Source organism: Leptonychotes weddellii, unplaced genomic scaffold, assembly GCF_054177405.1.
Source record: "Leptonychotes weddellii isolate Sample4059 unplaced genomic scaffold, ASM5417740v2 HiC_scaffold_3172, whole genome shotgun sequence".
Classification (NCBI taxonomy): domain Eukaryota; kingdom Metazoa; phylum Chordata; class Mammalia; order Carnivora; family Phocidae; genus Leptonychotes; species Leptonychotes weddellii.
In genome coordinates, this window is record NW_027914699.1 from 922 (window position 1) to 12,073 (window position 11,152).

The 11,152-nt window shown below is 33.6% G+C and overlaps 1 long non-coding RNA gene across 1 annotated transcript; it reads right to left on the reverse strand.

Moving 5' to 3' along the window:
• Positions 1–2,228: 2,228 nt before the first annotated feature.
• Positions 2,229–10,785, reverse strand: LOC145719147 (uncharacterized). Its single transcript, XR_014142206.1, has 3 exons — positions 9,140–10,785; positions 8,434–8,533; positions 2,229–2,638 (listed from the first exon to the last, which is right to left on the reverse strand). It is a non-coding gene; the product is annotated as an uncharacterized LOC145719147 (long non-coding RNA).
• Positions 10,786–11,152: the final 367 nt, after the last annotated feature.

An 11,152-nucleotide genomic window follows, 5' to 3' on the forward strand; every position in this document is an offset into this window, starting at 1 on the left:
GTACTTGCATTAGATGTTTACATCACATTATTTAAAACATTTTAAAGTCTTTAAAAATTGCCTTCAGGGGCGCCTGGGTGGCTCAGTTGGTTAAGCAACTGCCTTCGGCTCAGATCATGATCCTGGAGTCCCGGGATCAAGTCCCGCATCGGGCTCCCTGCTCAGCAGGGAGTCTGCTTCTCCCTCTGACCCTCCCCCATCTCATGCTCTCCTATCTCATTCTCTCTCTCAAATAAATAAATAAAATCTTAAAAAAAAAATGTCTTCATTAGGATGTGGTGTATAGACACACACACACACACATGCACACACACACACAGGAATATTACATAGCCATAAAAAGGATGAGATTGTGCCATTTGGGACAACATGGACCTAGAGGGTATTATGCTAAATGAAGTAAGTCAGACTAAGAAAGACAAATACCGTATCATATGTGGATTCTAAAAAAACAAATGAATACACAAAGAACAGAATCAAACCTATAAATACACTGGGTCTAAAATCTCAGGAAACAAACTGAGGGTTGCTGGAGTGGTGGGGGGTGGGAGGAATGGGGTGGCTGGGTGATAGACACTGGGGAGGGCATGTGCTATGGTGAGCGCTGTGAATTGTGCAAGACTGTTGAATCACAGATCTGCACCTCTGAAACAAATAATACAATATATATTTAAAAAAAAAGAAGAAGAAGATAGCAGGAGGGGAAGAATGAAGGGGGGGAATTGGAGGGGGAGATGAACCATGAGAGACGATGGACTCTGAGAAACAAACTGAGGGTTCTAGAGGGGAGGGGGGTGGGAGGATGGGTTAGCCTGGTGAGGGGTATTAAAGAGGGCACGTTCTGCATGGAGCACTGGGTGTTATACGCAAATAATGAATCAGGGAACACTGCATCAAAAACTAATGATGTAATGTATGGTGATTAACATAACAATAAAAATTAAAAAAAAAAACCCTATAAATACAGAAAAGGAACTGATGGTTGCCAGAGGGGATAGAGGTGGGGAAAAGGGCAAATGTGTGAAGGGAACTGGGCTCCCAGTTAAGGAATGAATAAGTCATGGGAATAAAAGGCACAGTGTCAGGAATATAGTCACCGGTACTGTAACAGTGTTGCATAGTGACAGATGGTAGCTACACCTGCAGTGAGCATAGTAAACATATTGAGAAGCTGAATCGCTATGATGTACACCTGAAACTAATGTAACATTCTGTGTCAACTATACTCAAAAAACTTTTTAAAAAAATGCCTTCATTAAGTACATGTATTTTATATAATTTCAAAAATATTTGAGATTAAAACTTGATGGGTTTTTATTTATAAAAGATTACTAGAAATTTTACCTATTGATTAAAAGTCAGTAAAAATTTAGTAAAAATCAGATTTTTCTTTGAATTGCTTAACAATTATCAAAACATTATTGTTCCAAACAATGGTTATCTTACAGGTGGCTTTGGAATAAGGAATAAAAATCGTATTTTCTTTTTCAGAAGTGACTGAAAATAAGATTTAGAAAATTTTAAACTATATTTTTAAAACACTTCTCTAATATGGTAAGAACTTCTCAAATCTTACATATGACACAACAAAAGTCAATTTGAGAAAGGAGATGTGTAAAATCTAATAAAAATCTAAAAATAATTATCTAATGCAAGTATTACATATTTTCTATATATGAGAGAATTAACCAGTATTTTCAAATTTTGAAAACCTAATTGAATGGCAGGTTCTAAAGATGATGTGTTTTGTTGTCCAAATAGCTGTGTTATAAAATTCAACTCAAATGATCTATCTACCTATGTATATGCATATGTGATACACATATACACACACAATTCAAATGTTACGCTAAATGTCAGTAAATACTATTCTTAATTTCAAATCACTTAAACTTATGTTGTTGTATAATTTGCTACTGTTATGCTAGATTGTTATCAAGGTGTAACCAAACAAAAACAAAATTTATAAGTCTCAATAATGTAATCAAGATTATATATATATATTCTTTATAAAAATTTATATATATTTTTATAAGCTAAATATAATTTTTGTATAAATCTATTTATATATAAATTTTATATATTTGAATATATCTTTATATATAAAATCCAGATTACATATATATATGTATTTTTTTTTGCCATGCAATAATAATCTATATTGGGGTATTTATGTAAATTTAAAAATTATTAGTTTATGAAAGACCATTCAAATATTTAAATCTTTCCCTAAACTAACCCAGATCGTAAGATATGACAGACCATTTCCATGTACCGTCTTCATATTTATTTTAGTGAGCATGAACACTTCCTTGCTCACATTTCCTTTTCTATCAAATCCCTTCACTTCTGTTCCTCAATCTCCAACAGCACTAAAGATAAAGTCAAAGCAGCAACAAGATGAAGGATATCTGGAAAGAAATTAAAATCTTTGCAAAAGTAGTAAATGTGTTTTCAAAAGGAATGCAAAGGCTTCAATCCAACAGATTGATCCTTGAAGTTTCTTCTCTTTGCCTTTCTTGGTCTTGCAAATCATCAATAACTGACTTAACGAAGGAAATAAAATGAGTGTAAGAACCAGGAAGCCTGTGTCTATTTCATGTTTTGTTCAGACCTCAGGGGCAATGGATGTTTCAAGCTGTGAAAAAAAAAATCACCTTTACTGATGTTAACACTGAATTTATATACCTGCAGTTACTCTGAGAATTAATAAATTTGGGGAAAGTACAACAAAAAATCTACTCTGTTATGTATTTTTCCATTATTCACGAAGTCTGAGGAACATAATATCAACCTGGCAGTAACCCATTATGGAACTATCAATATCAATGTTTTTAGAGTGCTTCTATGCTATTTTTCTTTTAAAAGTTTCAATTTGGTAATGTTGATTATATACCCAAGGGCTGAAAGAAATTAGGCAGAAATAAATAAATCCATTCAGCAGTAGAAGTAGTCTTGCTACTGCTAAGGAAAACATAAGAGGTTATTTTGAAGTCAACTAAGCATACCCACATAGCATACATCTGGTGCAGACTAAGCAATCTGATACACATAATGTATGATTTCAATCCCATATGAAATTCAAGGATATGTCCTTAAATTGGCACCTAGATTTGGTCAGAGTCAACACCAAAGTATATTTTTAATTTCTTGCTGTTCTTTCAATTCAAGCACAGAAATGCACTGGATTAATAAAAGTTTAAAAAGCCTTTGGTTCCATGGACCACTAACCTATGAAGTTTCTAGATACTCCACATGACTTAAAAAAAAAATTTCTATCCTTGAATAAAGAATACTTAAAATCCATACCTTCAAATTATAAATGTCTAATTCCTATTTTAATTTACTCATTCTAAAATAGAGAACAGCAAACTTTTTCTGTGAAGGGCCAGACAGTAAGTATTTTAGGCTTTACGGGCTATGCTAGCTCTGTCACAAATACTCATCTGCACCATTGTAGCATGAAAGCAGCCATAGACAATACATAAATAATTGGATGTGGCCATGTTCCAATAAAACCAGTTGTTGGGCAGGATTTGGCTCTCAGAAGATCAACTGCTCTAAAATATAAAAATTTCATATATGAGAGGATGCCAGTATTTTAAAATTTTGAACAATTTCAGTGATTTCAGTGATGATTTTTAAGGGGTTTCCATATATTAAACAGTTATGATAGGTATCACTATATTATCTTGTAATCCCAAATATATATTACTGTTTGTCAAGCTAATACATTTCTATAGATGATAAACTGTAATTTGGACCAAGACTTTTAATTTAAACTGACTATCTGCAGTTGCATATAACTGCCCCAATATGAATAGTGTATCTAAAAAGGAATAATACTTTAGCAAGCTTTCAAAATATTTATAGCTGAGAATGTATTCACACTTTAAAAAATATTTGGCAATGGTATCAACCTACTGGAATAGGTTTTAATTTGAAATAAACTTTGACCTTGGGAAGGTCCTTGTTTATTGTTGATACTGAGAGTGAATTACTCAGGAGTATGTAAGCCACTCAGTCTTGTAAGACTGTAGCGAGTGAAGCAGGTATAATAAAAAGATGACTTCTAAAAGAATATTGGGAAAAAATTAACCAGTTCGTATTTTGTATTTTCGTAGACACCCATAGTTATGATGTTCTGAGGCATTCAAAGTTTTGAAATGTGTCGTACTTCTATTTTTGATCCTAAACTTATCAAATCCTATACATATGGCAAAACCAATAGCCTCAATCATTGGTATCCATTTAAGAAGCCACACTCTGCAGTTCTAGGTTGTTAGGCATTTCTAGATCAATAATAAATGATAGAGAAGTTCATAAAAATCTAAACAATGTTCCACATAAATTCAATTCACACACATCAAAAGATTGGCTTATGAGAAAAGCCTGTTTATAGTTACACAAAAATGTACTTAAAAACCAGATATTTGTTTCTTACTTTTGTCAATATAATTAAAGTATGAGAAACCAAATTCAATTTATTATGAAATGCTTCTTAAATTCATTGTTGCTCTAGTTTTGCTATATCTACTGTAGCCTATCTCCAAAGTAAATGTCTGTTTTTCATAGTAACTGAACAGAAGTAAATCTTTGATATTTGATATTTTAGCTACTAAAAATCATCAGCTAAAATATCCATTTTAGCTGGTAATTAACCACTAAGAAAACACAAATCTCAAGACATGACTGCGTAAATTCCCTGACACAATTCAAATGTGGTAATGTTTATTTAAAAGCTTTGTGCTTCAACATACTTCTAAAATTTCCTAGGATTAAAGATAGTCCTCTTATACACTGAGAACATTTTTCCATTGAGGGAATTTTTTGCTTTAAAAGAAATCTGATAAAACTGGTTGACCCATAGGTTATCTAGAAGTTAATTACCAAATAAATGAGAATTTTTCCAAGATAAATTTTTCTACAGCATGATTCCAACAGATCACTGGTATGCATGATTAAAGCTGGCCACAATAAAGATTATATACACAAGGCTTTAAACAATCCCAAGTTACTGAAATGACTCTATTTCACTAATCTCAGAAGGTGATCAAGTTCTTGAGCATTACAGCTAACCAGATATCTTAATTCCACCTTTACTCAATCCTGAAGCATGTATATCAATAGAAATAATGATTGCCATACAAACTTCAATTATCCCACCAGTACCAGGACCATGGTTCTATGATGTGCCAACAGGTTGACAAATGAGGGATTTGTTAATTCATTATTTGTTTTATTCATCAAAAATTTATTATGTGTCTATATGTCAGGCATTATACTATATTTTATAGTTATGTCTGTAAGCAAGGCAGACACACAGAGCTTACAATCCAGCAAAGGAAAAAAAAAACAATATAATCAATAAATAACAAGTCAATATACTCAATAATTCTTAAAAAAAAAAAACAACTCTGCCATTAAAAGCCATAAATGGTTCTATTTAATATAGTAATATAGTAATGTTCTGGTTAATATGGTAATATATTGGCCACAGGCAAACACCAAGGCTCTTTAGAGTAGTTGGAAACATTCTTCTAACACGTAGGGACTATATATAAAATGTACAATTGGGATTTACACAGTTATGTTTGACAGTTTAATACGATGCGAGACAACCAGAAATTTTAAATCTTCATGGCATTGTGAGCAGTGCATAATTTATAAAATTACTGTGCTCAAAGTCGTTGCTTGTTAGTAAAAACAAATTTTCTCCTAGGGATTATATAAATGTTGGTCAGATTGTGTTAGATCAGGTGCCAAGGTCTTAGCAGAGTCACAGAATGTTGTGAGTGAGACAAAGGAGATATGCACACAGTCATATGGCTGTTCATTAGCGAAGTAGGATCTAGAAGCCTAATTTTCTAATTCAAAGTCCGTGCCACTTTTCATTACACCAGCCAGCTTAACACGCCCTATTAAGAGTACAGGGGAAGATGTGCTGTGAATTGTGTGAGACTGCTGAATCACAGATCTGTACCTCTGAAACAAATGATACATTATATGTTAAAAAAAGAAGAAGAAGAAGATAGTAGGAGGGGAAGAATGAAGGGGGGGAAATCGGAAATCGGGAAATCAGACAAACCATGAGAGACTATGGACTCTGAAAAACAAACTGAGGGTTCTAGAGGGGAGGTGGGTGGGAGGATGGGTTAGCCTGATGATGGGTATTAAAGAGGGCACGTTCTGCATGGAGCACTGGGTGTTATACGCAAACAATGCATCATGGAACACTACATCAAAAACTAATGATGTAATGTATGGTGATTAACATAATAAAAAAAAAGTACAGGGGAAGGTATGAGTACAACTTAATATGGTCACCTGATAAAATTACCAGTATGAGAGGAAAGGCACTAAAAAATATCAGCATTTAATTCACAATCAACTGTAAATGAAACTGTAACATAACATGGAAGGCAATTCTGTGATATGGTAAAGAGGATTTGTAAAAGTTAAAATACATATTGCCGTCTACACTTTAATTAAAAATGATGAGTCAACTCAGTAGAGAAACTAAAAAAATAAAACAAAATCAGTTTTTTACCACTGATGAGAACATTTTACTTTTCAACCACCTGTTTACTGATAATCTGTCTCTTTCTTAAGAATAGCCTGTGTCTTCCTTTTGGAAGCACAACAAAAAGAAAAAACATTTAACTAATCAGATCTTGTTAGTTGATCTTTTTCTTTTTCTACGATGATAATTACATTAAACTCCTTTTAGATTTTGTACTTTCTGTGTAGTCCAAATTAGGAAACAAAAGATAGTTGCTCTCACCTCATATAGAACCCTATGTATATTTCCTACATTAAAAAAGTGATAACCCATATCTGAAAATAATGTGTGCTGTATTTCCTAAATCAACTTTATCAGTATCTGTAAAGTATACACATAAGCCCTCATTCTATGTGTATACTTTGTGTACACATGTGTATACCATGTGTATTACATGGTAACCCTTAATTTTCTGATTTACCAAAATGGAAGAGAAAGGGAGTTTTACTGAGATAGGAGAATTTTTTAAAATCTCTAGTATATTACCAACAATTTTTCCCACAATTAAAATAACTGTGCAAAGCTTAATTATGCTACTTTCTTAAAAGCCATGTATATAAAACTGTAGAAAGATTAAAAAGTATTTTTAAAATATTAAATAAGTGGAAAATAATCATCCACTGTTAATATTTCAGCATATTTTGTCTTTTTTGTCTACACACATTTTTATAGTTTCTATCTCAGTATACATGGGAGTTAATACCCTACATTCTTCTCTTGTTATAGTAGAATCATCCCTTTAAAAATGTATATACATTTTATGGTTGCCTAACATCCCTGTATAGACTGTTATAGTTTGCTATTCAAACAAAGCTAGAAATTTAGGTGATTTTATTTTTTTTACATTGTCATAAAACCATGTGAAAGAAACCAATGTTTAGAGCCAAATAGACTCTAATTTGTATCCTGCTTCCAACTCTTAATAGCTGTGCGGCTTTGAGCAAATTACTTTGGTTCTCAGATCCACTCATCCTATGGTGGTGGGGTGGTTTTAATAAAAATATATGAAAAATGTTTAGCACAGTGCCTGATACATAAGGTTTCATAAATAATGGTTATTACAAAAATCTTCTGTATTTCAAATGATTTCCTTAGACTAGATTTCAAGAAGTAAAATTATTCAAAGAGTATGAATGTTTTTTGGGCTCTTGATACATGCCACTAGATTTTTTTCCAAAATGGTTATCATTTTTTTTTATTCTTATTATGTTAGTCATCATACAGTACATCATTAGTTTGTCGTGTAGTGTTCCATGATTCATTGTTTGCATATGCAAACAAAATGGTTATTCTTTTTTTTTTATTATTATTATGTTATGTTAATCACCATATATTATTACACCATTAGTTTTTTGTTTGTTTGTTTGTTTGTTTTTAAAGATTTTATTTATTTATTTGAGAGAGAGAGACACAGCGAGAGAGGGAACACAAGCAGGGGGAGTGGGAGAGGGAGAAGCAGGCTCCCCGCAGAGCAGGAAGCCCGATGTGGGACTCGATCCCAGGACCCTGGGATCATGACCTGAGCCGAAGGCAGTCGCTCAACCGACTGAGCCACCCAGGCGCCCTACACCATTAGTTTTTGATGTAGTGTTCCATGATTCATTGTTGGCGTATAACACCCAGTGCTCCATGAAGAACGTGCCCTCTTTAGTACCCATCAAAATGGTTATCCTAATTTAGATCCTCAAGAGAAGTGTATGTGCCTCTCACGAGCAATATGTTAAAAGACAAATGAACTTTAGAAAGAAAATCAAGGTTAATAAAAAAGCTAATTACCTAAATAAAATAAAACCTTAGTATCATTTGCATGTGTGTGTGTGTGTGTGTGTGTGTGTGTGTATCACTAATGAATTAAATTCAAATAGACTTACCCTACATGAGGGGCTGCTATCCCTTTATGGGAGGGAGATAAGGTCTGAAGTTTGTTTCCCAAAGAGCTGCTAACTGAAGACACTTTACCTGAAGGCACACCTTATAATAAAAAAGGTTATTAGTTTTAACGACATTCTGAAAAAGAAAAATCACATAAAACAGAGCATCTGACAAGGAAACAATGCTTTAGTGGCAATAAATCTTTGTGGCAACAAATCAAAACAAGTTATCAACTAAGAAAAGGTTTTTTAAAAATGGAATTTCCAAAGAACGTATAACATCCTTCATTTCTAATTTCCATATTCCTTTATTCAATTTATATATAAATAAAGGTGCACTTCAGTTAGTCAATATCTCCTTCAAGTCATTAAGCATGTGTCTATTAGGACAACTGTCAAGTTCAGAGCTGTAAACATGAAAATGAGGGGAAAATACTGTGGTCAAAGAATCAAGAAAAGAACTTGGTTGACTACTCTGATGTATCAGTAACAACATCAAGGATAGACAAGGTGGGAAAAAAGGACTATGAAGTATCCTAAGTAGAAAGTTATTGAAAGTTACTTTATTTTTACCCAGAAAGAATTACTTATCCTCCACATCTCTTCCTAATTATAAATCTATTTTAATAATCCAAAACACAACACTATCTTCATTTCTGTCTCTGAAAAAAAAAAAAAAAATCAAGTTATTTATGGAGCTCATTACCTACAACAGTTTTGCTAGTGCCACTTGGTTGTGGTAATCGTGAAGATCCTGATGGTGCAGTTCCAGGAGAATTTGACTTTTTAAGTGCAGGCGGCTTATACTAAAATAATGAAAATAAAATATTTTATCAACATCACTTTTGATTATAGGTTGTAAACTAGTATTTCAAAAGCTCACATACCCTTAAATGAGCAATTTTTTTTATTAGCTAATGAATTACCCAAACTGAGAAAGTACAGATTAAAATACATCACCTCAGAGAGAGGTTACCAAAATATGTTCCATTTCAAAACTAGTGTACTAAAAGTTTGGCTCAGATGTTCCACTGCTAAAATAAACTAAGAGCAGCTTTGCCCAGTTCACAGAAAAAAACAAATAGGTCAAATGGAAAAAATTTCTGCAATGTGAAGATTTTAAATGCCAAACAAATATTAATAGAAAAACTTAGAAACACCCAATGATGCTCACTTAGCAGTGCAGCTTTAAAGGTCAAATTTTTTACATATTCCTAGGTATGGTTTTATATTTCATACATATAATCCAGCCATTGTCCTACTGATAATAATTCATAAGATTACAAAAAAGTCTGGACAAGTTTTACAATAGCTGCCTTGTGGATTTCCTGAATGTGAAGAGAAAGAGCTAATTCTGGCTTCACTATCCTCACCAGATCATGTTAGATGAATAGAACATGGGTTGAAGAAAGATAGGGTACTTATTTTTTTTCTCTACTCTCTAGAAAGATATCATTATCAATTTTACTTTACTGTCTCTTACCTGAGCCAATTTTGCTGTTACTGAATATTAAAGTATCTTATTGATCACCTGCTCCAATATAACAAAATGAATTTGCCCAAGGTTATACCCCAACTTAACAACACAAAAGTAATTAAGACTCATGCCACTTTAGTTCTAGCCCTATGCTTCAACTATAAAGTGATGACTGTACTTGAGATTTAGCCCAATACCATAGTGAGAATGCTTAGGACTTTGTGTGAAAAACTGGTTTTAAACATAATCTCCAAAACTCAAATCAGATTTTATAACCAATAATCAGTATAAAATTTAAGATGCACTACTACTAAAAACGGCTAGCTAAACACAAATTTTAAAGTCAAATATTATACCCTTCAAAATTTAGTATGTAACCTTTTAAGGAAAATAAATCCTGATAAAAAGGCTTTTCTCTCTCTCTCTTTCTCACACACACACAAATTCATGCACATTTGGCACTATTATCCCAGAAGTGGAAATTTATTAAGCACTTGGCAACTAGAAAAACATCAATAACTATCTGTCAAATGAACAAGTGACTAGGACCCTTTGTAAATAAGCCATATAAAGACACTGTTTCTTTGAAAACCTAAGAGGTGTTTCTGGTTTAAAAAGGCAATTGGCAACTGATAAATCACTAAACTCTACCACTGACACTAGTAACACACTCTATGTTAATTAATTTTTAATAAAATAAATAAATTAATTTTTTAAAAGATTTTATTTATTTATTTGACAGAGAGAGAGACAGCGAGAGAGGGAACACAAGCAGGGGGAGTGGGAGAGGGAGAAGCAGACTTCCTGCCAAGCAGAGAGCCCGATGTGGGGCTCGATCCCAGGACCCTGGGATCATGACCTGAGCCGAAGGCAGATGCTTAACAACTGAGCCACCCAGGTGCCTTATAAATTTTTTTTTTTTAAAGATTTTATTTATTTATTCATGAGAGACAGAGAGAAACAAAGGGAAAAGCAGGCTCCCAAGGAGCGGGAAGCCCGATGCGGAACTCGATCCCAGGACCCTGGGATCATGACCTGAGCCGAAGGCAGACGCCTAACCATCTGAGCCACCCAGGCGCCCATAAATTTTTTTTTTTTAAAGGGAAAAAAGGTGCATCTGGGGGCACCTGGGTGGCTCAGTCGGTTGAGCGTCAGACTCTTGGTTTCAGCTCAGGTCATGATCTTGGGGATGTCAGATCCCCAGGGTCGGGCTCCGCGCTGAGCAGGGAGTATGCTTGGGGA